The following is a 23,078-nucleotide window of genomic DNA, read 5'->3' as shown; positions in this document are numbered from 1 at the left end:
GTGCTCATCCAAACCCTTTAAGCGGACAGGTTGCCAGTGTCCTGCCGGCAGCGTGTTTCAGTTTATATCTTTTCACCCACTCTGTTTCAAGCCGAGACAACAGGAGCAACACTCTTGCAAATAAATACGTGAAACAACAGTTATGATGGACTCTTGCCAGAGATGTACATCCAATCAGTTACTGGCCTGGACTGACAGCCTCAGCCAGACAGGGAAGACATTCCATCACCCGTATTTCCAGGACCCGGTACGCAAAACCTGGGGAACTGCGCGTATCTCTGACAGTGAAGTCAGAGTAAGTACTCAACCAGGAGAAGAGAAGACAGACATGTCCCATAAACCATACAGGAAAATCAAGATGTAACAGAAGAGCATTTAATGATAATGGGAAAATGAGGATCTAAGGTTACATTTTAAATTCAGATCAGAAAACTGTTTCCACACAGTTTGCAGTCTCACTACTGCTCCATGAGAAGGCTTATCCCCTGCTTTAGTCCAGCACCAAGTAGTGATAATCTTAAGGTTTTGTCAGTTTCAAAGGGGGAAATTGCTTTTCTTCCTTATGTATTTTTAATTACTAAAGAAGTTAAATATTTTTTCACTTTAAAAAAAAAAACTGGACACATGCATTTCCTCTTTTTGGAGATCATTTCTTTAAGCATCATTTCTTTACTTACTCTGTTCAGACACTGTTATAAACTACAGGATGAGGGGGAAAGCAGCAGAACTTAAAAATACGTATCTTGATACCCAATCTGTGTCAAGACAAAAATACCAAAAAAGCAATTCCATAGCAGGATAAGTTCAGGGATTTGGAAAAAAGAACATCAACTAATCTGATGCTTTATTTTCCCGGTGAGGGAGCCTGTCCAAGGTCACACGGCTCAGCCTGGGCGGCGAGACTCCACTTCCCGCGGCCCTTCAGTCTGAGGTGCTTCCTGCCACGTCACTGTCTCAGCTCAGGGAGAGGCAGTCTTTGCAGTATGAGGCACATGACTGTCATTACCTATTCTACCTATTTAATGAACAAATACTTCTGGATGAAAAAGAGCATCCACATGAGAGGTGGGTATGAGAAGGCCCACTATGCACTGTAGTGGATTTCTGTCGGTTCAGCTGCATGGCACGCCTTCTCTCTGAGTGAGGGAAGATGCCCCTTCCCCTCCCACGTGGCTGCGGTGGGGACCAAGCCGCTCTCTAGTGAGGGTGTGACCAGGACGGGCCATTGACATTCGGTTGCCCACAGTGATTGCTACACACATCATGATTTTTAGTAATTTAAAATATGTGTTCAAGTAAACTACACTTAGAAGATAATATACAAACATTATTTTAAAATATTAGGCATATGGATAATTCTTTTTAAGTTCTTCTTTAATACTGCTGATCTGTCATCTTTTCAACAACAATAAAAGAAAACATGCTTGACAGGTATGCTTCCAAATAGCTTAAAATAAATATTGCCCGAAATTTTCTTTATTTATGTAAAAGTTACTTATATTCACTTACTTTGAGGCAGTTGTGATCCTAAATGTTTTCTAAATAACACACATCCAATCCCTAAAACAACCCAATGGGGAAGCAGGCAGAGAAGCTTAGCGCAGGGCTGCACAGGCAGCATCTGCAGTGCCAGAATGAAAACCACACTCTCAACCACCAGGCCACGCTGCTTCTCAACCGCGGGGCTGAACTCATCAGACCGTCTCTCCATCTATGGAGACTAAATCTAAAGGAGCACAGAGAGTTCTATGAGCACTCTTTCTTGTCGATGGCCATCCTTCCTTGAGTTGTGATTTGTCAGATTTCACCTGCTAAATAAAACCCAAATCCAAACAGTCCTTAGAATACAAGGAAAGCACAGCAGCTTCAAGAATGCCCTAGATACTGCTGAGGTGACACTTCTTCCCAACATTAAAAAATAATGTTTGTTTGCATATCATCTTCTAATTACAATGTAATGTGTTTACAATGAATAGCATTCCATGTACAATGAACATCATTAAACAAATCTTGTCCTGTTATAAACAGTAAGAAAACAACTGAAACCGGAATAACCTCTTATTAGTAAGACGTAGCATCAATGGGTCATGACATCTGGGATCATATATTTTCTCTCTACAAAAATTTCAATTAGTCCTGGCAGCCATGGCCTTAATTATTGCTTTCAAATATTAATTTTAACCTTCCAAAGAATGATTTAGCAAGGCTCCAAGATCATGAAATTAACACTGAGCAGGCTTCTTTGCCCTGGTACATTTCAATACTAATCTCCTAGTAAGACACTCTCTAAATTCGAACATTTTCTTAATTTGCAATTGAAATTCCAAACAGGATACTAAATTAAAAAACTAAGGTTTCACAGTAAATAATGATTATTCAAGTCAAAACAGTGACAGTTCATCAAACTATTACCTTATCAAGTTACTTCTGCAGCCACTTAAACACATGTACGCAAACCAGAGGAAAAGCTTCAGACTAATGAAATTCCTAAAAACCAAACTAATGAAGTCAATTAACTAACGATTAAAAAGAAACTTTACTTTGTTACTTTTTAAATACTAGGTAACTTGGCTCCGTAGCTCAGGGGTTACAGCACTGCTCTCGTAAACACTAGGTAACTCAAACTAGGGAAACGTACTATCCAGGAGAAGTTCTGAAGGTGAGCAAATGGCATATCTACACAGGATTCTGAAATACGAGTGCTTGCAAAAGATGCTGGAAAACAGTTCATTATTATTTCCTCCTTTGTGTCTCTGAATCCATTATCTTAACGTCATAGCCACTAGTAATTTGGCCCTTCTGTTAAGAAAGAGTACACACGACGAACAGCAGTGCCATACAAATTCATGACAACCTAAAATACATAGCAGTTTCAATTTTATTAAAAACTTCCATTATATTCCACCTTAATATTCTAGAAATAGAACTTAACATAATTCTTACCTAAAAATGTTTGTAGACTATTAAAAACATAAAACTAAAAGAATGAGCATCAGAGTCCACGACTTCAGAGCTGGTTCCCAACCATCCAAAGAGGCCCGGGTACACTGAACATGACAGAGAGGGCAGATGAGTCTCCTCCTGCGGCAACTCTGGTCAAGTAGTAATGACCTCCCGGAGCACAGTTTTGGGAATGACTCTGAGGCAGCAGAGCCCTCAGCAGAATGCTAGGCAAGAGTGGGGTGGCCCTGGCGCAGTGCCTGAGTCCCCTACGCCCACTCTTAACAGATATTCAGAGACTGCAAAGTTCCTAATTCAATAAAACGTAACCTAAAAATAAAACCATCCTGTAAAAGTGTGTGGTGCATTATGAATTCCAAAGCCAAATAAAAGTGACTTGGGGGAAATGCTTGTTGCTGCCTCTTCTATCTGGCCGTTCTCTTCTGAGAGCGCCTCGCTGAGTTCCATTGTTCATTCCTGACAGGGGACTGCCGTTCCTTACGCTCCACTTTAGATTGCTCACTCTGGGAAGAAAGCTGATTTTCTTCGTTTTTACTTCATATATAATTTATGGAAGGAAGTTGAACATTCTTGTGTTTCACTTTACAGGATACTAACAGTAAACCACCCAGCCCACGCCCTGATACCCTCGGGTAACATTAGCCCGCAGCTGAACGCGTGCCAGGACACACACCCCGTGGCTCTATTCCAGGGCTTCTCAGGCTGGGGCAGCCAGGGAGTGTGCCTGGGGGCGAGGGCATTCAAATCCACTACACAGGCACGGCATTTAAAACGTATTTCAGTATTAAAATAGGCACAAATGTACTATTAGAAGAACACAAAATTGGCATGAATCTTTAGGAGAAGAAAAGAGACTACAAAAAAATGTTCCCTTCACGAAAAGACCTGTACACATGCGCGCACGCGCGCACACACACACACACACACTCATTCTTCTGCGTTCAATCTTTGCATTGAGGTACTTGGTGGAAAGCTCAGAGAAACACAGCATTACTCTATCAGTGTCCACGAACCGGGGACTGACTCAGAAAATTTAGCGTCATCTTGATTTTAAAAGAAGGGGGTGGTGGCATGCTAATCCTGCTAACAACTTAGCTTCCAACAAAAAAAGTACATTTGAGTAGAAAAAGTTTTGCTTGGTACAGTTTTATCTTCACCATAATCACATTAATAATAGCAATACTGAACATGCAAGCATTTCCAGGCAACGTGACTCCCAGAACCTGGGGTGTCACCCTTACACAAGAATATTCCAACCAGCAGTGAGCCTCTGTACCTCATAGTGTGTCTCCTCTGTCCCTGGCTCTTGCCCTGACGTTCCTACCGCTGTTCCAACATAGCACCCCACCCCATCACGACTGCTGCCCGCCCAGGGCCCTGCCCCTCGTACTCCACAGCACGCACACTGCGCCACGCAGCGCACTGCTCGCCAAGCGCATCCCTCCAATCCCGCGCATGCGCGCTCGGGAAGGTTCCGCCATGCTCTTCACACATTATCGCAGGCCACCAATAGTGCCTGGCGTACAGCAGGAGAATCAAATATTTGTGAACTGAATGACTCCTAGGCTGTGTCTATTTATTCAGAAACCTATCGCATGAGCCTCCCAAGATACGGTCTGTGCGCCTCCGTAATGACACACTCCGCCCAGTGAGGGAAGACGCGCCCCCGGGTCTCCCCGGCAACGCCGCCGGCCGCCTGATGCACCTGCACGCACCGCCGCGCTGCCCGCAGAAGTGCCAGGCACTTCGCGATGCACCTTCTGGCGACACAAGTGTGAGCCCAGTCCCTCTGGTGTAACTTTTTTTTTTATATACACAGACTCTCACTAGAAGGTACTGGAGAACTTATGCAGGCACACAGGAAGCCCTACTTGCTCCTAGGAGATGGGGGGGGGGGTGCGCGGTAGACCGCACTGTGCCCTTCAAACTCACGCGTGGTAAAGCCTTTACCCCACTGCGCCTGTGTTTGCAGATGGCGATGCTTAACAGCCTTGAAACCCTTCAAAACCCACCCCTCTCCCCCTGGTAAATCCTCCCCACGTGGCTCCCCACAGACCTGTCTCTTCCTCATGCAGAGATCCCCCCTTCAGTAACACAAGTCAGTAGTTCTGGAAAGGTTTTTTCTCTATGTCTTTATAAGCTTCCGTCAATCTAAATATGGGGACACCAATAACACACCTCATAGGCTTTTGTGAAAATTAAACTGACCCATGGTAAAAGTTTAGAGCAGTATGTTTCACAAAGCAAATGCCATGTAACACTGGCTCCTGTTATCAGGAGCAGGATCCTGCCATTTTACTCCCAAAATAACACGATGCAGTGTGTACAACCGGTGCCCCCACTTCGGGAGCCTGAACCACGGAAAGGTCACACAGTTTCAAGTGGAGGAGCCAAGATTCGAAAGCAGGCAGTCTGACTCCAGGGTCTGGCTCTCAACTCAGCGAATGAAAACTCTGCAAAGGTTATTGCTTTTATTACTAATGTCACACTATAATAGGAGCAAAGAAAGCAAAAGTATGCATAAGTCAAGAAAGCAATTTATTTTTCCTTTCCAGTGCTGTTCTTGTAAGGTCTCATCAGTCATCTAGCAGTAAAACTATAATTCTATCTGCTTATTAAAAAGAATGCTTCTTTGTGTACACTAAAAATAGCTGCTATCCCAATATATTCCTGACAGTGTTGAGAAGTGCTGAGGAAATGGTTCACATTTCTGACTCCTCTGTGAGTCAACACCGTCCACTGATAACAATGAGGCAAGTCTACTTTGCTCTTTCTCTCTGTTGGCAGCAGTGGCCTCTCCCCCCTCCAAGCAGTGTCTCAAGTCTTGTGCAGGGAAGAATGAGTGCAGCAACTGCCCATAGAATTCACATTATTTTCAAGCACACGTGTAAAATTCACTAAAATGGCAACATACATACGCATTCTCTGACCCCCGATTCAGTTGCATCAGAAATCAAAATCAATGGCAAATCTTATTTACGGGTAAAAAAATAAAATAGCTAAAAATGACAAAATATGTAAAAAGGAATGATAAAGAACACCTTCAGGTAAAAACGTACGAAATTCAAATAAAGCACCATGTAGTTAGATTTACTACCTAGTAAGTACAATTTTTAAAGAGAAAAGACCAAAACTTTAAGTATCGCTTCTAAGAAGTTTTTTAAAAAATCAGTAGAATCAACCCAAAGTAGAAGAATGGAAATAATAAGCGCAGAAAATAATAAAACAAAAAGCAAATGATAAAGAGGATGAATAATCTCAAGGTCAAAACATTTCTTTAAAAAAAAAAGTCAAATTGACTAACCTCTTACAAAAAGAGAAAAAGGAAAAAAATGAAAATACAAATAGACAACAGACAGCAGAAATGGAGAGGAAACACAAGTACAGAGGTACCACCTAGATTAAACATAATTTCTTATGAATCACTTTGTGCTAACTGATTTGGACATATGAGTGACATGAACAAATTCCTGAAAAGTGAAACTCAAAAGAACTGAATCAAAAAGAAATAGAAAACTTGGATTCTTTCAACACGCATTAAAGAAATTATATCAGTAGTTAAAATGCCACACCCATATGATTTTATAGGCTTGTTCACCCAAACAGTCAAGAACAAAATAAGGTTGGTATTACAGCAAGTACTCAATAGTAAAAGGGAAGTGGGCACATTCCTCAACTCATCTTGTCATGGAATCTAACCTTAATACAGAAATCTGACAAGAAAAGAATGACAAAGGACAATTGTAGGTCAAGTTTACTTAGGAAGATAAAATGCAAAATAACAGAGCATCAAGACATACATGCTAAAACATTTTAAAATCTCCGAAACCAAAATACATTTTACCATCTAAGACACTTTATAATCATCATTTGCCACTTAAAAAAATTAATATCCTTGAAATAGGGGTGTGTGTTACATAAATGGCATTTTAAGTTTGAAAATAGAACTCTGACAATTAAGGATAAGAATAACTCATAACCAACTTGAGTTTATCCCAAGAATGCAAGGTCAGCGTAACATGAAAACATCAATTAATGTATTTAATGTAACTTTTGCCATTCACAGAAGAAAACTTACTTGATTATCTCAAAAGAACAGAAAATCTTTTGATAAAATTCAACATCATTAAAAAAAAACAACAAAAACTCTTAGCATGCTAGGAACATTAGGGAACTTCCTTAACCTGATAAAGGTGTCCACAAAACACCTATTTACATTGAAAGCATTTCCTGTAGGATTTGGAACAAAACAAAGATGTCCATTATTACTACTTCAACACTGTAAGTCCAAGCTAGTACTGTATGGCAGGAAAAAGACATAAAAGGATTAAGGATAAGCAAGGAAGAACAAAAGTGTCATTGTTTGCAAATGTTATCAATGTCTTCATATAAATAATCTAAGAGACTTTTCCAACCAACTATTGAGATTTGTTGTAAAACGATAATATTTAAGACAAAGTTTTTTTAAGGATGTCACATAAATGGAATTACACAGTACGGAACCTTCTGAGACAGAAGTCTTTCACTAAGCATGATGGAGATTCATCCAGGCTGTTGCCATCATATTCCCTGCTGAGCGGTGTTCAGCAGATACAAGTGCCACAGTACTCTCATAGCAACATTTAGACTCACGTTTGATCAAACATCTAGTTACTGTGGCTTAGCCAAGTTGACATGTAAAATTAACCAAGAAGTAATTACGACAGTGTGGTATTTGTGAAGGGTAAATGTATAGATCAGTTGGATATAACAGAGGATCCACACAAATATGGACAATTGATTTTTGAAAAAGGCTTAAATGCAGTTTATTGAAGAAAGGATGCTTTTTCCAACAAATAGTATTTATTGAAACAACTGAACAGCTATATGCAAAAAAAGAGGAAAAAACCCTGTGTAAACTTTACATTCTACATAGAAATAAACTCAAAACAGCTTACAGCTGTAAGTGTGAAAATATTGCACTATCTTAATTACTTCATGGTTAACTTCATGTGTCAGCTTGGTCAGGATACAGTACCCAGATATTTGGTCAGAGTCTAAATGTTGCTGTGAAACTGCTTCCTAGAAGAGATGAACATTTAAATCAGCAGATTTTGAGAAAAGCAGATTACTCTCCATAATGGGTGGGCCTCTTCTAATCAGCTGAAGGCCTTAAAAGAAAAAAGATTGATGTTCCCCCAAGGAAGAGGGAATTCTGTCTGTACACTGCCTTCAGACTCAAGCTGCAACCTCAACTCTTCCTGCTGGCTCACCCTGCAGACTGGACTGGCCAGCCTCCACAACTGCTCGTGCCAGCTCTTTCAATATATCTGCTATTGGTTCTGTTCCCCTGGAGAAACCTGGCTAATACCAGCGCTAGAGCTTCACAGCAAGTCTTATAGCTGGATAGTGCGTTTCCTCCAACTTCATTCTTTCTCAAAATTCTTTTCTCTTTTCTAACTCACTTACCTTTTCATATGAATTTTAGAATCAGCTTGCCTATATCTACAAAAAACCCTACTGAAATTTCTATTGGGACTGAGTTAAATCAATCTGGGAAGAACTGACATCCTTACTGTGTTTAGTACTCCAATCTATGAATATATCTCTCCACTCATTTAGGTATTTCTTGATTTCTTTCATTGGTGTTGCAGGCACTTTGAAGACTACAGTTTTGTGTACTTTAGGTTTTATCTAAATATTTCATTTTTTTGAAGCTACTGTAATGGCACTGTTTTAATTTTGGTTTCAAATTATCCACTGCTAGCTTATAAAAATACTGTTTTAATTTACGTACATACTGTACCCTCAAGGAGGTAGTGCATTACTCCTTAAGTGTGGGCTGTACATTGTGACTTCCTTCCCAAGAGGACAGTATGGAAAAGGGGGAAAAGTAACTTCACAATTAAAACAAAGCAAAACAAAACGAAACACCTCTGACAGACACGACCTCAGCCAAATTAAGGCTGACGTCAACAATGATAAGCCTTACGGCAGCACCTGCGGTAATGGAAGGGGTAGGGAGGATGACAGGTTAGGGGCCAGTGATACCTTAAGTCAGCTGAAAACATGATTTAAGTTGAAGACTGTATGTCTTCAATTTCATTTGTTTCTTGTGTTCCTAGAAAAAGTGCTAACTCCAGAAGACATGCTGGAAATTTCAGCTAACAGGTATTGACAAGATGTCTGTCTCTCTGTGATCAATGAAATCAGTGATACCTTCTTCATGACTTTCAAGTACACTAAGATACAACCCTTGAGGTGCCTCGTGAGTATGTGCAGTCGTCAACAGCCTCTACTACAACCCTCACACCTGCTACCTTAGTGTAAAGATTCCAGAAGGCAGAGTTCCCTTACACCGCTCTCTGGGAAGCTTCCCATAATATGTGACAATTTCCTTAGGGCTTTCGAAAGAAAAAAAAAAAAAAAAAAAAAAAAAAAGCTAATTTGTTACCAGGGCATTGAAAATATAACATTTTGGCTCGGATTCAGATGCCATACAACGATTACACATGACAACTTTAATGGAGGAGGAAACTTCATTTCTTGGCCACATTTAGAAATTCAAATACCTTTGTTAAAGGTATTTCAAAAGCAAAACCTGTATTTCCACCACCCCTGTATCTCCAGGTTCCTCCTGTTACAGGATGATATCATACTTCAGTTGGAGCCTACAGTAAGGGAGAAAAATCTCAGATATGACTATAAAAAAGCAAATGTAGCATAAAAACATTTTCCCATATTGGGTTCCACAGGAACTGGGAAATGTTACCAAAAGTCAGACAGACAAACAATAAGCCAGCTTCCACTAAGAAACAGAAGGCAGCTTTCTGTCTGCTCTTTTTTTCCCCTGCAAATTAAATCTCAGCCTGGTTTTAGCAACTTCCAAGGAAAAACCAGGACTTCCAATCTTGATTAATCTAGACTAGCCTCTGTGCCCAGGAGGCTGGCTATCAACCCTCAAAAGTCTCCTTAGGCAACCTGCATTTACACTATTCTTTCACTGCTCCTTGGGTTTCACATTGTGTGTGTGCGTTTCCAGAAGATTTTATGTGTTTAAGGATATACTTCTGGGGATTATTTCTATAGTTCGTTACTAGAGAAGTTCCTCTGAAAATAGCCAAGCAATCTTGAGAAAGAGGAACAAAGCTGGAGGTATTATGCTTCCTGACTTCAAATTATACCACAAAACAATCATAATCAAAACAGTATGGTACTGGCACAAAAACAGACACAAAGATCAACGGAACAGAATAGAAAGCCCAGAAATAAGCCCAGGTACATATTACTCTGTGGAAAAGGGCGCAAGAATATAACAACCAGGAAGAGACAGTCTCTTCAATAAGAGGTGTTGGGAAAACTGGCCAGCTACATGGAAAAGAATGAAACTAGACTATTTTCTCACACTATCCAAAAAAATAAACTCAAAATGGATTAAACACTTAAATATAAAACCTGAAACGGTAAAGCTCCTAGAAGGAAATATAGGCAGTGTGCTCTCTGAAACGGGTCTTAGCAATTATTTTTTTCGATCTGTCTCCTCAGACAAGGGCAAGAAAAGCAAAAATGAATACATGGGACCACATCAAACTAAAAAGTGTTTGCACAGCAAGGGAAACCATCAACAAAATGAAAAGGCAACCACTGAATGGGAGAAGTTACTTGCAAATGATAGGTCTGAGGGGTTAATATCCAAAATATGTTAAGAATTTACACAAATCAAGATTAAAAAAAACCAATCTGATCAAAAGTGGGCAGAAGACCTGAACAGGCATTTTCCAAAGAAGACACACAGATGGCCAATAGGTACATGAAAAGATGCTCAACATCACTAATTGTCAAGCAAATACAAATCAAAACCACAATGAGAGATCACCTCACCTGCCAGGATGGCTATCATCAAAAGGACAAGAAACAATGTACTGGAGAGGATGGAGAGAAAAAGGAACCCTAGTGCACTTCTGGTGGGAATGTAAATTGGGGCAGCCACTATGGAAAACAGTACAAAGGTTCCTCAAAAAGTTAAAAACAGAACTAGCATATGATCCAGCAATTCCACTCCTGGGTATTTATCTGAAGAAAACAAAAACACTAATTTGAAAAGATAGCTGTGCCCCAGTGTTCACTGCACCGTTGTTTACAATAGACAGGACAGGGAAGCAGCCTAAGGGCCCCCTGATGGATGGATGGATGGATGGATAAAGAACACGTGATATGTACACATATGTAAATAATTCAGCCATCAAAAAAGTGAAATCTTGCCATTTGCAACAACATGGATGGACCTGGAGGGTATTACGCTTAGTGAAATAAGTCAGAGAGAAAAAGATAAATGCTGTATGTTTTCACTTCATATACGAATTCTAAAAACAAAACAAACAAACAAGTATAACAGAAACACTCCCAGATACACAGAACAGACCAGTGGTTGCCAGAGGGGAGGGGGTGGGGGGTGGCTGAAATAGGTAAAGGGGATTAAGAGGTACAAAATACCAGTTGTAAAATAAGTCACAGGGATGTAACGTACGGCACCGGGAATACAGCCAGTAACATCATAATAACTTTGTATGGTACGTAATGTATAAAATTATCAAATCACTGTTATACACCTGAAACTAATATAATACTGTAAGTCAACTATACTTCAATTTTTAAAAAAAGACAGTTTTATGGGTTTATTTATCATTTTATATGTGAATCATACAGACCACACTCTGTGATGGAAGATTCCAGAATGATCAGCCTCTGATACTTCCAATATCCTCACTCCCTGTAACCATTCCAGGCTTAGCCCAGGCCACTGTGTCTAGGAAAGTCAGCCAGAAGTCATCTTTTGCTTCACACCTAACATCTTACCAATCAGTCCCTGGAAGCAAGAACTGGTTACAAAGCAAAGGTGGTGAGTCTAGTCTTGAACACATTAAAGTGATCTGAAGGTTACATGTATAAAATAATCCCTTTTTTAAAAAAGTCTAGAAGAAAAATTATGAATATTTTCCCATTCTTCACACAGAAATAGGCTATCTAGGCATTTTATAAAACCCAGAAGCATAAAAGACTGGGCTTTTCCAACCACATTTGTCTTAATCTGGCCCTACACGGTCTCCGTGCACCTGAACTGTGACCTTCGTGTGCAGAGAGCAGACAAAATGGAATGTCCAAGGTTTTTGTGTTCTGTCTTGAGAAGAAATACACATGTACAGTTTCTGAGAGAACATATGGGGTGGTGAATGAGAAAAGAATAAGCCAGAAGTCAGAAATTCATACTAGAATTCTGATTCAGGTGTCTCTCAAGAAACAAAAAGTGTTACAAACTCATGAGATGGAGGCACCATAATTCTTTTCATGCCTCAGTGAGAATCTGAAAAATAAAAGAAATGTTTGTGAAGAATGTTTTCAGTTTCTCGGACATGAAGTGCTATAGAAGGCAAACGGGAACTTGAGAAATGATCCATAAATAAGTTCTCTTCAATCTATTAATCTGGCCTAAAAAACCGGCCACACTGGGATAGTTTGCAAAAAACTTCCAATTCCTAAGAAAATGAATTAAAGTTACCAACTATTCCAAACAGAAGCTTCTTGAAAAACATTTCTTAATTTTTAAAAAACTTCAAATGCCCACCACTGAGCCAGATGGTAAAGAGAATTTAAAAAGGTAAGCTTTACTCCCTGCCCTCGAGGAACATGAAGGTAACGTCACCGGAAAGGCCAGACGTCTTCGTGAAGCAGATGAAAAGCACGCGTGATGAGGCTCCGTGCGCCTACATGCTGTAATTAACAGGACCAGAGAAATGTATCCATTGAATCATTCATGAGTCAGCAAACGCTTCTCGAGAGCCTGAAACAGGCTGGACACCCAAGCTAAGTGACGGGCACACAGGCGGAATGACAGCAGTTGTGACGGTAACTCCAACAGCAGCTCCTTACTGAATGACGGCGGTGTGGCAGGCCCTGCGCTGAAGCCCTCTGCACGATCTCATGTCAGCTCCCAACAATCCTCTGAGGCTGGCATTGTGCAGAATATCCCCATTTTTCACATTATAAACAATGAGGCTCTAAGAAACTGGGTCAAATAGATCTGATTTTGTTTCAGACCCTGCTCACTCACAAGCTCAATTACTCTCAACCTCAGTTTTCTTCATCTATGTAATATAAAAGCATCAAGTGATATTGTTATGTTGGCACCAAATGGATCAGAGTTAATACCAAGTACACAGAAGAACCAGCAGTCAAACTCGGGTCCATCAGATTCCAAGGCCTACATTCCAGAACCGCAACACTACAGAGAGGGCCAGGAGTGAGGTTTCTGCTGCAAATGAAAGCTTTTGTTCTGAAGCTGGTTTAAACAGTAAGAAAATCTATTACCCCACCTAACACAAGGATGGCTGGGGACACCAGGGCTGACTGTTTCAGTGTCTCAATGACGGCACCAAGGACCTCGCCTTGTCCATCCCTAGTCCAGCATCCTCGTGCTGGCTTCATCCTTAGGCTGGCAGCAGGCAGGGGCCACAGCTTCAGGCAAACAGCACCGAGCAGAGCAAGAAAAACTGTCTCCTTCTCCAGCTTTCTTCCAGCTTCAAGTGGACTTCCCCTCACCTCTCACTGGCCTGAACGGGCCACGTGTCCGTTCCTGAACCAGTCTTCAACAAATGGGGTGGAATTCCTACAACTGCCATATACTAAGTGCCTGGGATAGAATGAAGAATTAAAAGATGTACCTAAGGAGACTGAAAACGTAAGCTGTCTCTTAACGAATCCTTAAGACGTGGCTTATAAGGGGGAGGGAGACAAGAATTCCAAGTGGGGTGAGTGGAGAGCTGGAAAAACGAAACAGATGCTGGCCAGAGAAACGCGCTCTCAGACCACGAAGGAAGTCCAACGTGGAGTCACACAACCGCTGGTGTTAGGCAAGTAAGCACCCATTTGAGCCACCAAGTTTAGAGCAATAAAGACCTGAAATACTAAAAATACACACACATTCAACCTTGCATCTAATTCAAAACGCAACTAATCTTACAGTACAGGAAATAACAGAGAATCTTGGTACAGCATTCTGCTTCCTTCTTACAATTCCTTCCCCACTGTCACACGTAAATAAAAATAAACCAGTGTGTGCATACATAGGCCACGGAAGACTTTCCAAATCACAGTTATTTTTCATATTCATGCAACCAGGTTTGATGTAAAAGCTAAGAGTACAGTAATATGTAAATCCTAGAAAGTTCTAAGGAAATTGCTTGTTTCATCTCCCAACAGGTCCCCTGCTATTCCGAAGGAACCTCTAGTTTAATTTGTCTTGAAAATGACAAGAGTAGGTAGAAAGAACATCACCTATTTACCTTCATGCCCTATTTTGAGGCAGGTACTGTATATTCGGAGGAACCCCAGGATGCCTGCTGGGTTGGGGAGGGTATCGGGGTCATTGCACCTGACACCCTTCTCTGCCGTAATAGGATTCCAGAGGATCAGATTTGTGAACAAGCTCCCAGGAGCAAGCCTCCACTACTGAACACGTAATCCTGGATGCGCAGCACCAGCACCATCTCTCAGACAGTCCGTAACAATAACCAGTTCTGGTGAACAGTGGACAAAAGTGATCTGACTACCCGAATGGACAAGATGGTGGCTACTCAGGTACTCCGAGGACGGACGGGCCCACAGAGATGGTCTCTGCAGAACTAGAAGAGAGTGGACGGCTGGAGGAACTGACAGGGCCGGGACTAGGGTGACGCAAGCCATGGTTCTGGGGCACAAAACGAAAGGAGGCATTCACTCTCGGGTCACGCAGCACGATGCCAACCCGCACCTGCACCGCAGGAGAATGAGAGTCTCCTCACCTCTACCCCGGGCCCCATCTTGTGAGATGCCTTGCCTCAGCCCAGTCCGGCCCTGGACGCAAACAGTGCCAACTGTATGCATTCACTGCAGTCCTCAAGGCCTCCCAAGCCGCTGCAGCTCAGAACATGACACGCTGCTTCTCTCTCCTCCTTCGGAGGGAGGAGCATGGGAATGAGCGTGAGTTCTGCTGGAGCTGAAGGCAAACACACACCTACAGACTGGAGTAAATTCAAACAAGAAGTGCACCGAATTTTCTACTTCGACATTAAAAAAATTCATAAAAAGGCAGACTGAGTATGAAAAGTTTTCAACAGGCTTAACATTATGTAGGGGCAGGAAGGAGCAAGAAAACTAGACAATACTATAAAATTTCAAGCCCAGTATTATATGATGCGAGACCAACAAAAATGTCTTTAATTTTAATTTTCTTTCACAACTGAACATACAAACCACCGTCTCATCAAATGAGCATTTGACTGAAGGGAAGGATTCATCACACTTTCACTGATATGAGCATTTTCAAATTGTCCTTTAGCATTCATTTTTATAAAATAACAATGAATTTATTTAAAATATTTCAATAGTTATGAAAATAGTGTCTCAATGGCTACAATACCAAAGCAGAGTAGCTGTCAGGGCACACCCACACACAGCTAAAAATGTCTGTCAGATAATCTGAATTCAGCCTCTGAAGGCAGACTTCAAGGTGCCCCGGGACTGTGAGTCATTTGAAAATAGAACTGGCAAAAACAGAGGATGCACCTGTATCTTCCAGGACACACGCCTTGTTTCAGGTAAGAGCTTCCAGCCCTGAGCCATCGGGGCTTGAGGGAGACGGAAGGGAAGACTGATTCTAGACAAGCCTCGCTCCCCTTCCCAACGTCTTCCACAATCAAAAGTAGCCCAGATAGTCCCATGTCATCTCCAAACACCTTGGCGGGGGGGGGGGGGTAGCACTAGGGACATTTCCTGCACTTGGGATGACTTCTTTGACCACACATTGCATCAGAAAAATTTAGTGTGTCTAGTAATTTCTAAGTTTTTGTGGAGAAGTTTGAGCTACCATAGATTCTAAATTCTGACATAAGAGGAATTCAAAACTGAATGCTGATGAGTAAGTACAAAATAACCATGAAATCATATTTCAGAAGCTTTGATACAACTCAAGGGGTGATCAGTAATCTGTACAGGAAGAAAAAAAGTTTTCCTCAACCCTCTGAGGGTTCCCGGCAGGGTCAAAAAATTAAACTGACAATGACAGATTCACAGGAGAAGAGCACACAAATGTATTTAAGGAGTTTTATGTGACACGATAGCCTTCGTAGGGAAAAGAAGACCCTAAGAAACAGACCTATGTGTTGTTATGCCAAGTCTGATGGAGCGTGGACAGTCATGGAAGAATATGACAGTTAAGAGGTGTGCTTGAGCTTATAGGAAAACAAGAATATTCACAGCTTTCCCTGCTGGTACTAATGAATAGTGAAAATAAATTAAGCAATCTCAAGAAAGCACAAAAAATGAAAAACAAAACGGAAGGAGTAAAAAAATACAGAAAAGTACTGAATTGGAAAAATAGTTAATAACAACAAAGTCAAGAGCTGGTTACTTTAAGAAGAAATACACAGATAGCTGAGTGATTAGGTAACCTAAACTGGAGAGGGAAAAAAAAATGGCAAAGTACAAATACACTAAGCAATAATGAGAACAGGAAAACAACCAGAGATACAGTAGAAAGGAAAAGAATGTTAAAGGATTATCTCGTCCAATAAATCAAAAAATGCTGATGATTTTCCAGGAAAATAAAAATACCAAATTGATCCCTGAAGACGGAAAAATCTAATCAGTCACATAGCTACCAAAACAGTTATCCAAGAACTAATCCCCCAGAAAAAGTATGAGATCAAACGAGTCATGAATGTGAACGCTACCAAGCTGCAGGGAACATAAAATTTCAATGATGGTTGAACTGCTCCACGGAAAACAGGCAGAGCTTCCAAATTCTTTTCAGGAAGTCAGCATAATATTAGAACCAAAATCTGATCAAGGGAGCATTAAAAGAGGGGAAGAAAAAAAAATCAGAAAATTAGACTGCTCTTACAAATATTAACATAAAAATCCTAAATAAAACACTAGCTGAGAATCCAGCAATCCAGTTTTAAAAAAATGACCAAGTGGGCTTTATTCCAAAATTCAAAATTAGGAAATTAATAAAACTCATTATATTAATAGCTTAAAGGACAAACTCTCTCTACATAGTCAAAAGGCTTGTGAAAAAATTCAAAATGTGTATTTACTATGTATCAAAAAAAAAAAAAAAGAGACAAATGAACATCATGTCTACAACACTAAGATTTAGGGAATAATATCTTACCATCCCTGCCTTCAAACATAAAGAATTAAAGATACATTTCAGGACAGACTCCCTTATATCTTTCCCTTCCCAGAGGACATGGCAATCCTAGTATCAGGGATAGACCACTCCTGTTTTTAAATCTTGACTATATATGTATCCATAAATGTTATACACTCTAGTTCTGTGGGTTTTTTAAAATTTACATGAATGTTATACTATATATATATAGTATATGTGTGTATATATACACATACGTGTTATACTATATATTAATTATATATTATGATATATTATGATGTATATAATGGTATTAGGATGTTATACTATATATAGTATATGTATCGATATATAGTATATGTGTCTATATATATATATATATATATATATATATATATATATACACATACACTTCTGAAACTTGCTTTGCTTCTCTAAACACTATCATCAAGACTTATCCATGTTGATACACATAAAAAGATTCTAGTTCATTTATTTTAATGCTGTATAGCATTCCATTCTATAACTAAACCATGAAAGTTGTTTAATACAATCCCCTATTGATGGATATCAGGATTATTGCCAATTTTCTGCTTTTTTAAGTTATGTTACAATGAACTTGTTTGTACATACATACATACACCCGTGCAAGACTTTCTCTAGGATATACCAAATGGAATCTTGGGCTACAGGAAAGCAAATGTTTAATCTGACACACGTCGCCAGCCCCTATCTCAGTAGTATTACTGACACACTTCTATCAGCAGTGAGGAAAGCTCCCACTTCCCCACATTCTCTGTCTGTCTACCCAGCTCTGCCATTACGGTGTGAAGGCAGACACCGGAGCGTACACGCACGAGCGTGGCCGTGTCCCAGCACGACTGTATTATGAACACTAAAACTGGAATTGTATAGAATTTTCACTTCTTCTTTTGATTTTTTTTTAATCATTTAAAAATCTAAAATCCACGGTTAGATCACAGGCCATTAAAAAGAAAACAAATAGGCATGGGCAGGCTCTGGCCCCCAGACCACAGTTGGCTAACAATTGCCTTGGAACAGTTCTCACTGAAACAAAAGAAGAAAGGTATTTTGTGTTTAGGTGATGGTCACTGCATAAAACGTCTTAACTTTTCAACTAATTGTGTAACTAAATCAAGTAACTGGATCATGCTTAAATTACTTTACCTGGCAAACCTGAAAGATGTAGATACCAGAAATATTCCTTGCACTGACAACCGACAGATCACAGACATTTTCTGCCTCTCTATTAGGGCAACAATGATCACAAACAATTACCCGTATCAACAGTCTCATTGTCTTCCTTCACAAAATGTTAAGTTTTTCAAATGTGTTTTATTTGTTCCATCTATCTTATATCAGAGGAATTTAAGAGAACTTCTCCCAAAATGTAGACAAGGTAAAATTAAAATATTAAACATGAATGAAGATTTAGGGATATCATAATTTTAACAAACACTCTCTCGTTATAAACATGAAATATTTGAACTTTTCTCTGTAAAGAGGTTTTTATTTAAATAAACAGTAAATTAAGCACATAATAATAATACAGTGGCCCCAAAGTAACTATATAAAATACAAGTCTTCTTCCCCAACTTGTAGTCTCACTCCCCAGAAGTAGCCACTAATAAAGTTTCCTTGTTCAAGACCATTCTAGCTGACAAACGTCAGGATGAGTGAGTTTATGAGTGAGTGTGTGTGTAACTCAAACGGAATCACAGCAGAGATCCTCGCATCTCAGTACGCACACCCTTTTCCTTTTCAAGTCACAGTATTTAATTCATTCTATATGCCATGATTATTTAACATGAATAAAGGTGTTTTTCAATAAAATTTATATATACACATACACACATCCCTTAAGGCAGTTGACTTTGTGACCCTGGAAATTCAAAAATAATTTTGTGTTTTCCAACAAGTCTCTTCATACTCCTCTTCAAGAACGTAACAGAGAAACCAGCTTTCCTGTTTTTTCTTAATCCCCAAATTATTAATTAACTTAGAAGGATTTAATCTTAAAGTAGTAAAAATATCCTTTTTATACTTGCAAAGGTGACTTTTACCTCCATAGCGAGGACGTCACTTCTGGTATCTCGATGAATCCAGAGGTTAAGATGACTTCTATTTCCATTGTGACTTTCTTTAAAATTCATCAACAAACAAGTTCAAGTTCCTTGGATGGACTGCTTAAGAACTATATAATTATCACTATGGATGAATAACAGAATAAAGAATTCTGGAGTTAAGTATGGGCCTTGGAACAAGAATTGACAAGAATGGAAAGGAAATGAAGTTCACACATGAGACACAGGGTTTTCTATGATTTACACACAAAAACCTTCCTAAAGGAGTTAAGCGAATATCCGTCTTAAATAAACACTACATGCTCATTTAAGTTCTCGCTTTTATCCCAGAGTATCTTTTTGAATTAACATCCTAACATTGTATCTGTGTTTTTAAAACTAGCATCTTAAAAATACAAAAATCCAATTTAAATTTTCAAAATTAGAGAAGACTTTTGTTTCAAAAAAGAAATCACTGTTTTCCAACACAAATCTCTGTCTTCCGTTCACGGACGGCTACCCAGAGGTGCGCGTGTGAGGAGGCGACGGGCCCCTCTGAAGGTGCAGGACTCCGCGGGTTCTCCTGAAACCTTAAAGAAGAAAGTTAGGTTTTCTTCCTGCAGACTGTGTGAAGGGCTAGTGCTTCAGGGCTTGCTCTCCAGAGTGAGCTGGGAAGAGGCGAGAATGCAGGATGGGGACAAAAGGCGTCTCTTCCCGGAGTCCTGTATTCTCAGAGCGAGAATTAATTACGTTATCACCAGAAATCCCTAAACCGGCCGTTCCCAACCCTCGTGCCCCTACCGGGCGAGCCGGCTCCCGCAGCCCGGCGAGGTCCCAACGCCCTTCTGCAGAGTGGACTCGTGGAAATCCACCAGCAGCCGCCCCTGCGGGGCCGGGGCGACGCTCCGGACCCCCTGCAAACGGGCCGACCTGTGTGCTTTCCTGCCACCGCTAATTCGGGTAAACACAGCTAGTTTAAACAGCACAAAGACGTATAATCAGAAATCATACAAGAGAACCAAACAGCAGGTCTAAGCAATCACCGGGAGTCAGTAAAATTTAGACTGCAGCAGGCTGGAGGGCAAAGAAACAAATACCATCAGGACAAAAGAAGTCTTGTAAGGAGGCAAAGTGTCGTGTGGGGAGTACGAGAGGCGAGGTTTTTCAAGACAGAACGTTGGGAAATTTCAGATAAATCATCGGTTTTCTATGCAAACCACTACACACACGGCTTCTTTTCGGCCACAATAGTAAAGCCAGTCAGACGACTCAACGCTTGGCTACTCGGCTGCGCCCGCAGTCTTTCCTCATTTGAATAGTATTTTAGGAATGTTTTGTCAATGTGTCGGATGATTATTCACTTCTGCCGCCTTCTTCCCTTCACTGTGATAGTTGTGGTCATAGTAGCAATTTATTTTATAGGCAGAGCATTCACAATATCAAATGACGACCTTTTTTTTTAACCTGTTAAAAATTCATATATTTATTTGCCCACAATTCCTTTAAAAAGGAAGGTTAACTTTAACAACTGTTGCTCATAGCAACACAGGAACAAAACATTTTTTACATGCATAATCTAAGCATTTAATTAAAATTCACAAACTTGGATCTCAAACCGAGTCAAAAAGTAGAAATGTAAGAATACTAGATTCCCAAATAACAACAGATACACAGTATGTTGTTGAGCTATCACAAAGACAAAAGGAGGGGGTGGGCAGCAACTTGTGACAGGGATAAGGAATGCACAAGTTTAAAGATTCCTTTACAACCACCGCTTTAGTGAAGCGCTCATACTCTTCCAGGCATATAAGTAAATTAAACAAAAATACACCACACTCCCAGTTTCCAAGGCCAGAGCCTGAATCCAGATCTAAGGAGTGTAAAGCAAACGCTAATGTAGCAATTTATAGAAAGAGATGGTTTTCCCCCCAATACTTAAGCTCAACTACAAGTGTCAAGATTAAAAAAGAATTCCCATCAAGGTCTGTAATTTATACACTTGCAAAACCAAGGCATTCTCAGACAACTGATTGCCCACCAGGGTTTAAAGCAGTGAAAAAGACAGCGTCCTATTAAAGAATCTAGAATCTAGAATCCATTTAAAATAATCAGTTCACCTGTTCTCAAATGGGAGTTGGGGTCTGGGGGGTGCAGGGACTGTGGATGGCACATTTGGAAAACAGTGGTTCCACAGAAGCCTGGATTGGGAGACGGCTGTGGTACAAGGTCAAAGGGTTTTAGAACCAGAAGGCAAGGATAGAAAGGATTTATAGCACATCAGATCTCAACCTCTGAAAGAACTTAACGCACTGGAATAAGGCAGAAGTGATAGTCAGATCAACCTTTAACTGAGCACCTAACACGCACAAGACACTGCACTGGGTCCTGTGGGGCGCACACATAAACAAGAGTGCACACAGCTTAACCAAGGGCAGCCTACCAACTGGTTTGGGAAAAGAAAGAATAAATTCTGAAAAAGTAATGGTTCAATTTGAAGAGTCAAGAGAGGATCCATTCAGTTTTGATGCAGATGCTAAAACAGGCGCCATGAGAAATAAGGCACTGGAGGATTACGTGTGGCTGGGCTGCCAAGGAGGCTTCGAGGGCTGAAACTCAGGCTAAGTCTGGAAGGGTGGCTATGACTTCCAACCTCAAACCCAAGGCCAAGGGCCCTTCTGAGTGGTACCTGGAGGTCGCACAGAGTGAAAAGCCACAGCTTTGAAGTCAGACAGACGTGAGTGAGTTCTGCCACCACCGATTAACAGCTTCGTGCCCTGACACATGCCGCTTCACCTGTTAACCTTCGGTTTCCTGAAACCCCAGTTTCACTGATGGTTCCTATCAAAGGTTTCGTTTACTCAATAAATATTTATCAAGAGCTTGCACAGAACCAGACACTGAAATACAACAGTGAACAACACACACACAGGACCTGCCCTCATGGAGCCTGAAATGACATATGAAGGCTCAACAGATAACATCTGTATCATCATCATCATCATCTTCTTCAGCATCGTCATCTTTAGCACAGTGGTGGGAACTATAACATACATTCCAGTGAGAACAGATACACCATCTTAGCTGGAACAAGGTTTCACAAAAAAACAAAACAAAACAAACCTGACATGCTTCCGTCCCAGGACCTCTTCTTTTCCTTTCTCCCAAGAACCTCACCCCATTCCACAATTTAAAAATACTACCTATGTATACCCAAGTTTAGTACCTCCAGCTCTGAAGCTGTCTCCCAAACTCCAGACTCTATGTCTAGCTGCCTATCAGACACCTCCGTGTAAATGTCTCCACAGGCATCTCAGACCAATAAATCTGAAACAGAACTCTGGATCACTGATGCAACTGGACACCAACCAACCAAATTCCTTCCTTGGCCTTTCCCCATCAGTAAATCCGTAAATCCTTCATTCCTCTCTTTTCTTTATGCCTCACGTATCTAAAGCATGAGCAAGTTCTTTCATTTTTACCTAAAAGACAGGTCCCCAATCTACTGACTACTCTCCATTGCCAAGCCGTCATTCCAGCTGAAGATCTGATTGTTTCTCATCTAATATCACTGCAGTAGCTTCTACGATTCCTTCTCCATAGAGCAATGATCTCTTTTTATTTTTTTAATGGATAAGAACATATCTCACACACACACATACACACACATGCCCCATCATTCCTCCATTCAACTTAAAACTCTCCAGTGGCTCCCAGATGCCCTTAAAATGTTGACAGTCTACAAGGCATACCTGATCAGACCCCCTTTTGACCTCTCTTCCTCCTCTCTAAGACCTTCCTGCCTCTGCCTCTGCACTGCAGTCATGCTGGCTACCTTTCAGGTCCTTGGACACACCGACCTCCCCAGC

The 23,078-nt window shown here is 40.6% G+C and overlaps 1 protein-coding gene and 1 pseudogene across 1 annotated transcript in view; one reads left to right on the top strand and one right to left on the bottom strand.

Moving 5' to 3' along the window:
* WWC2 (WW and C2 domain containing 2) overlaps positions 1 to 23,078 on the bottom strand; it is a 129,899-nt gene that overhangs the window by 96,118 nt on the left and 10,703 nt on the right. The window lies entirely within an intron of this gene.
* Positions 9,999 to 10,097, top strand: LOC123616411 (small nucleolar RNA U3; annotated as a pseudogene).

Source organism: Camelus bactrianus, chromosome 26 (genome assembly GCF_048773025.1).
Source record: "Camelus bactrianus isolate YW-2024 breed Bactrian camel chromosome 26, ASM4877302v1, whole genome shotgun sequence".
Taxonomy (NCBI): Eukaryota; Metazoa; Chordata; class Mammalia; order Artiodactyla; family Camelidae; genus Camelus; species Camelus bactrianus.
Note: the sequence above shows the minus strand (reverse complement) of the source record. Positions and strands in the feature narration are given on the sequence as shown.